Source organism: Melospiza melodia, unplaced genomic scaffold (genome assembly GCF_035770615.1).
Source record: "Melospiza melodia melodia isolate bMelMel2 unplaced genomic scaffold, bMelMel2.pri scaffold_32, whole genome shotgun sequence".
Lineage (NCBI taxonomy): Eukaryota > Metazoa > Chordata > Aves > Passeriformes > Passerellidae > Melospiza > Melospiza melodia.
Window position 1 is genome coordinate 9,852,089 of NW_026948638.1, and position 7,156 is coordinate 9,859,244.

Consider the following 7,156-nt stretch of genomic DNA (forward strand, 5'->3'; position numbering starts at 1 on the left):
AAGAGGCAGTAACACAGGTGAGACAAGGTGCATGTGCTGATGCTCACCACTCGGAGGTGAGCATGGTCCCCCTCCTTCCCTGTGCCTCTGGGCCTGAGGAGCCAGCAGCTCTGTGTAGGTGTGCTGCCAGAAGGTGTTTGTCTCCAAGCTGATGTTCAGCTCTCACATGGGAACGGGTATCAACAGCACTGAGGCAGGCGCCAGAACACACGTTCCAGATGCAGATATGTCTGTCTCTAGTGCCACCTCCAGTGGCTAGAACATTCATCTGCCATGGGCACCACGCCACAGCCTGAGAGAGGAGAGTTCATTTTAAAACATACAAGAGACAACCTGCACCCAGCCAGTGCTGCATACCTGCCTTGCACACACATATCTGCCCGTGGCAGCTCTGTGCTCACCTTGACAGCACCCTGGTGCTGAGTGAAGGTCTGCACAGGAGCAAAATCTCCATCCCCACATTGTGTGCATGGCCAGACATTTACAAGACTGTCATTGCCTCCACTGGCCAGGTAGCGGCCATCCAGAGACCATTTGAGTCCGCACACCTCGTGTGTGTGGCCAGCAAGGGCGGCCACGTGATGCTCAGCCACTCGGACATCGTGGTGATGGATGTGCCCAGTCCGTGCACCACTGCAGAGAGAAGAGAAGGCTTGCAGGGTGAAGCTGCACATTTTCACCCAAATCCATTTTTGTTGTTGCAAGACTGCTATAGCTGCCACTGGGTTTCAACCAGTGTTACCAGCAACACAGGTCTGTTGATGTGAGTGAAACACCCACACAAGCTCTTTACAACTTCAGCACAAATTGCAATACAGGAAAGAGGACTTCTCCTCACAGCCCCAACAGATAAGGCTGAGTAAGAATCCCAAGCCAGGACAAACTTCTCTCTGCCATCCGTAACCCATGCCAAACATAGATTGATGGATAGGAGTTTGCAACAACTGGAAACTGCCCTTGACCCACTGCTTTACCTGGAGAGGATGCAGCTGTTCCAGCTGAGGGTTCCCACACAGGCACAATGGCTGGTCATGGTTTGGAGATGTTTCTGCTGCTCAACGTCCCATAGCTGGAGAGGCAAAGCAAAAAGTTCTTCAGCAGAAACCCAAGCCTGTTTCTATGCCCTAGGAACCTCACTGCACAGGCTCTGGCATTCAGCTTTCTCAGTAAGGGAACAGAGAAAGTGTGTATCTCATGACTATAGCACAGAAGGTAACGCTACTTATCAGAAAACCCCCAAACCAAACCCTGCCTTGCACACTGGGCAGTTCCACCCCACACCAGGGAAGACAAGTCAGGTGCATGGCATCCTTCCTCTGCCAGGCAAGGTTTTGTCCCCAGTTCTGTCAATCCCTAGAAAACACCTCTAGTTTACTCCTGCATTCACCTGAACCTCAGCACTACTTGTGCCAACAGCAAGGTAGTCTCCATCTTTAATCCATGACACAGAGGAAATATAAACATCTGGATGCTCCATCTGCAGCAGGGGGATAATCTCCCTAGTAGTGTGATTCCACAGATAAACAGTGTCATCCAGAACCACTGCCAGGAAGTTCTGGGAGCTTCAGTCTATGAGATTCAGATCTACACTTTGAAAGAGCAATGCAGGTCACACCATGCTTGGCTAGAGAGCATGCCCTTCACCCGTGCTGATGCAGCAGGTGCGGGTGCACATGTGCGCACACACACGTGCAGGTGAGGGGCAGCCTTCTGAGTGTCACTATGCCCAGCTGCTGGGGCCAGGTACCCTGCTCCAAGGCACCTACACAGTGCCCTAGACCACTTTCCCTGTAAGGCCACACAGGGACACTCCAGAAGTGGTCTGTGCTAGCCTGGGTACACAAAATAATACAGATAGCCCAGTTACACTGTCCTAGGAACAGCAATCCAGTGCAAAATGTTCTGGATGCCCAGCACTCAGTCCTGTAGCCTACTTACAGTAGTCGTTGAACGTCTCTGGTGCATCCAAGACCCGTTCTGGCTTTGAGGGAATATTTCTGCTATTCTTCCTGCTGAATCCAGGTGCCATTTTCTGACTGTAGAGCACTTTCAGGTTATTCTGATAGCCTGTGTGCAGGGGAACAGGTTAGTTAACCTGAGTTAGTTTCCTTCCAGCTGAGTGCTGCTCACCCACCTAGGAATCCCTTGGAGTGAAAATGAAGTCCTAAGAGAAACACTCACAAGCCTGCAGTGCACTAAAACCACTGGCAGTATGAACTGCTGAACAGGGGTGAGCTACAATTTCGTCATTCATGGAAACAAATTTAACAAACACTTGGGTTTTTGAATCCCATTATATTTAGTTGCAGTTTAAGCTAGAAAATGCACAGCAGAGGGTTTGATGCTCTTACAAACTTCATGAAGGTTTGGAACCTGCAGTATAGGTGAAATGTCACCGACATCTTTTCATAAAAATCCTTTCTTTAGGATTTTTCTCCCTTCTGAGAAGCTGTGGCCTCAGCAACAAAATGTAAACAAATGGTTATATGCTGCTGTGGAATGCAACAGGTGGATGCGTGATTGGTCTCGGGTGAATGTTTGGGTTTACTGACCACTCACAGCAGAGCTGGGTCTCACCCTCTGCTGAGACACAGCCCTTTGTTTATTCATTCTTCTTCTATTCTTAGCTTAGCTAGCTTCTGAGAACTTTCCTTCTATTTCTTTTAGCATAGTAATAATGTAATATATAGCATAAAATAATAAATCCAGCCTTCTGAACATGAGGTCAAGATTCTCGTCTCTCTCTCCACCCTGAAGACCCTTGCAAGCCCTGTAACAGGTGACCAACTGGCAGTCATAGCACCTCTCCTAAATAAATTCACTGTAACTGTTATGCCCTCCCTCGACCTCAGGAACCGTACGAAATGAGACTCCAGCCTGTACAGCTCTCAGAAACCAGTTGATTTCTCCTGTGACCACACACAGAGCCTCTGTGTGGCTGTTCCCCTGACCTGATCTCTGCTGCTGATTCAGCTCACACAGACTCTGTATCACACCTTCTGGAGCATTCTGTGGTTTTCCACTAAGGTGGAGGATCTTTGCCTCTTCTACATCAAAACCATTCAGATGCACTGCCCAGGCTTTCTGTTGCTCCTGCAGAGACAAATCACCCTCAGTGCAATGCATTTAAAGCAATTCCCACACTGCAATTTAAACAGACACCTAAGTCCCCTTCTCTTAGAATCTGAAGATGTTTGACTGTGCTGCAAGGGTCAGTCACACAGAGGCATGTCAAAGCAGTTTTTCCTCAGACTTTCATACATTGTCCTGCTGACATTTTTACACAATGGCAAATTCAGTGTCATTGCCAGTGGGAAAAGCCACAGCCACAAAGCGACCAAATGCTTCATAAACAGATTTCAGAACACAGTGTAAAACATTCCAGAAGTGTTCCCTGTGGAGACATTGTCCTAGAACAGCTACCACCAGCAGTTTCACTTTGCATAGGCTTACAGCTTTGTGTTTTTGTTGCCTGCTACATTTTAAAGCCTCATTAGTCAAAAGCTAAATTTTGCTACCAGAAGCAGCATGGGCTTAGAGTGCATGGCAGTCTCTACAGCTTCAGTCTCATCCTAGGCTCCTGAAGCCCAGAGCTGCAAGTAGTGATGGCTGGGACTCATCAGTCCAGCGTGCCAACTTGATAGAACCTATAGTTTACTGCTCTGTAAAGGGGCAGGAAGGAGTAGCGGTTGTTGAAGTAATTGTAACTTAGCAACATGCTCACCCTTCTTGGTAGGGGAATCCTCAGCAGGGTCATTCTCTTTGGTTAGGAGGAAATTTGCCATCTCCATCTGCATAGTGTTGCGGTTGGGAATGTAGCGATCCCCCCCAGCCTTTGTGGGGGTGCTTTGAATTTTGGATCCAGATTTACCTGTATTCACATATGAAAATATTGTCTTACAGCTATTATACAGCCTGTATTAGAGCTTTCACGGGAGCAAACCCAACACTCATCCACATCACACCCACCAGACAAGTAGGACTCTGAGGTCTCATGCCACCCAGTCACAACTAACTTATATTTTCCTCCCTGCCACCAAGTTGGTTAGGGACTGTGTGCACTTGGGTCTAGTGCAACAATTCCAGAGTCCAGAGATAAGGGGAAGATACAAAAATGCTCACAGGATGTAAAACTGTCAGCTGACAGTCCTGCCCACACTCATCCTAGCATACAGCTGTGCCAGCAAGGCTCAGCTGGGCGAACAGCAGCTTGCCAGCCCCAGTGCTCAGAGCTCTGCCCCTCATGCTGGCAAGGAGGTGGGTGGCTGTCAGGAGCACAGCCCACCTCCTCCTGCCTGAGCAGCAGCCGGTAGGGCAGCGTGGCAGGGAGCCCAGAGCCCCATGGCTACAGATGTGCAGCCTGGGCAAGGCTCCCAGCCACTCATGAGCAGGCAGGACTGGTTGGCCATGTCGGTGCTGGACAGGCGGCCCCCAGCATGCTCTGGCGGCGGGCCCGCCTCACGCCGCAGGCCGGGAAGCACCTCCAGCAGGCAGGGCAGGACGGCCTCCTGCGGCTGCTTGTCGAAGGCGCTGACCTGGGGGGACACGGAGTGGACGGGGTAGGGGCTGCCCTTTCAGCTGCCCCCGGGAACAGCTGAGCCGCCCTGCCCACCCACTCACCTGGCTGTGCTTGCTGCTTTCCTGGAGGAAGCTGCCCAGAGCATGGTGCAGGTCAGGAACGGGCGGCCAGAGTTTATGCTTCACGTTGCTGGGTACGGAGGAAGGGGCATCGAATTTACCCTCAGACTTGAGGTGCCCTAATGCCCCGTGCAAGGTGCCCAGGCTTGGTGCTGGACCCCCCCGCCTGCCCCCCGGCACTGCCCTTACCTGTAGAGGGAGGGGAAGGTGCAGCACAGCCCCAGGAGCGCTGCTGAGAAGAGCAACGGCACCACCGTAACACTGGGGATGAGCCAGCCTGCATCGGAGGAGGAATGCCGGAACTGTAGCCTTTCCCAGAGCCAGCATCTCTGAGCCCCTCGCAGGCCCCTGCCCCGTGCCCCCCTCCCCATTTCCAGCACTGTCCGCCTCTTGCCGTCAGCCGTGTGGCTCCTGCGGCCGCAGCCTCCAGCCCTGCCCCTTACCCGCATCGGCCACGGCATCAACCACAACGGGTTTGGGCCGGGCGCTCCAGCTGCCCCGGTACCACGACCCGCTGGGCTGGGCCCGCACCTGCGCGGGATAGCGGGAGTCTGGCCGCAGCTCCAGGACCTCTTTCCTCCCTGCTCGCGGAACCTGCAGGACCTGCGGGGCAGAGCCGAGCTGGAGGCATGGCTGCTGTGGGCTGGCACCAAGAGGCGGGTCCCGCTTGGCCCAACCCCGCGCCTGCCGTGTGTCAGCAGCGGAGGGGGGGCAGCGCTGCTCGGGGTTTCCTGGGCAGGCCTTGCCTTCCAGTCATGGCTGTTCTCCATGGCATAGTGTGTTGCCTTCTGGATCAAGGCAGGCAACCTGGTTCTGAGGAACAGCTCGACGGCCCACTCTCCAGGGCCGTTCGGGCCAATGACATACGCAGACACCAATGTGGTGGACGGTCAAAAGGCGTTTATTACTTCTTCTCATGGGGTCTTATAGTCTAAGGGGTCTCTACGTCAAAAAGGGGTTTGTACTTCTTATCTATGGTTAGTAGGGAATGGAAAAGTACTGGGTAAGGAGTGGAAAGTTGCTGACTTTACTGTTAGTGGGGCCACATTCCTATGCTAGTTTCTTATCTATGAGTAACAGAGGGTCTTATCTACGGGAAACAGAGGGTCCTGGCTTTCCGTAACATCGCGACAACTTCCGCAGCGCCTCTTCCCTAACTACCACAATAGCGGACCTGGTAGTCCAGCTGCTCTGCAGGCAGCTCCAGGGGTGGCAGCCACTGCAGGCTCAGCCGGCCCTGCGACACTGTTGCCTGCACAAGCTGTGGGGCATCTGTGAGCAGTGCTGGTGTTGGGGATAGGCATTTGTCGCTCCTGTGAAACAGGACATGGGACACTGTGTCCCCTGTGAGCCAGGCAGGGGCTGTGGTGGCACTGGGACTCACCAGCCTGGTGCAGCCAAAAGGGCTCCTTAAAGTAGCTGAGTGTGGGCAGCATGTGGGTCCTGGTGACATTCACCAGGACAGAGATGGCACTGCCAGCCTTGGGCTGGAAAGTGCAGGCATAGGTGCCCTGTGTCCCCCAGCTCACCTCCTCGCGCTGTTGCCATGCATCTTCCCTGTGAGAGGAGTGGGGAGTCAGTCAGTCTCACCAAAGCATACCCACAGCCAGCATTCCTCCTGCTCTTCCCCAGGAAAGCTACTGCTGCTTGTAGTTGGAGGTGCAATGTGGTGAGGGGGTATGAGATCGGTGGTGGAAGGGCAGGACAGAGCAGGGCATGGGCAAGGGGCCCAGTGTGGGATATTGGGACACAGCAGGACCAGTGGTCCCTGGGATGTGCCTGCATGGGTGCCACCTGCCTGCCATGCCCCTTACCTTGTGCCAGCCCCGCTCGGAGGTGGCCGGTAGAAGAGGTGGTAGGAGCTGTGGGGCTCTGCGGGGTCCCAGCTCCACTCGCAGCGCACGTGCCGCAGGTAAGGGGTTCTGCAGCACAGCCCGATGTCTCCTGGGCAGGGAGAGCCAGGACAGGGAGGGGGCTGCTTCCCCTTGGCCCCCCAAAACTTGGGACTCACACCTTGCTACAACAGGACCCCCACCCCTGCAGCCCCAGGCGTGGGTGCCTCCCTGCTGTTGCTGCCAGCACCCTGCAGAGGGGATGGCTGCTCACCGGAGGAGTGGGGGGTCTCTGCAGCCAGAGCCTGTGCCCAGGGCCCCCAGACGCCGTCCATGGAGGTACCGTCGGGCTTGCTGCACAGCTGGATGTGGTACCTCACCCCTGGCTCCAGGCCCCGGAGCACCACCCAAGTGTTGGCCTGGACCAGCCTCTGCAGGAGAGGGGCCAAACTGAGGAGCAACTGGAGACTCCAATCGCCCCTGCCCATCCCTGACACCTCTATGTACCTGTCCCAGTGCTGCTCATTTCAGAGGGTGCTGCCTTGGTGGAGAGAAAAATCAATCTTCTGCCTTTCAGGGAGCTGAAGGAGAAGGGACTCTTCACCATCCAACACCTGGCTGGGTCCCATTCAGAGGTCCTGCTTTGCAGACTTGGTGAGGTTAGCTTGGCAGTTGCCAGTGAGGTG

The 7,156-nt window shown here is 54.3% G+C and overlaps 1 pseudogene; it reads right to left on the bottom strand.

Annotated features, from left to right (window-relative positions):
- Positions 1-481: 481 nt before the first annotated feature.
- On the bottom strand, positions 482-6,892 carry LOC134434138 (thrombopoietin receptor-like; annotated as a pseudogene).
- Between the last annotated feature and the right edge of the window lie 264 nt (positions 6,893-7,156).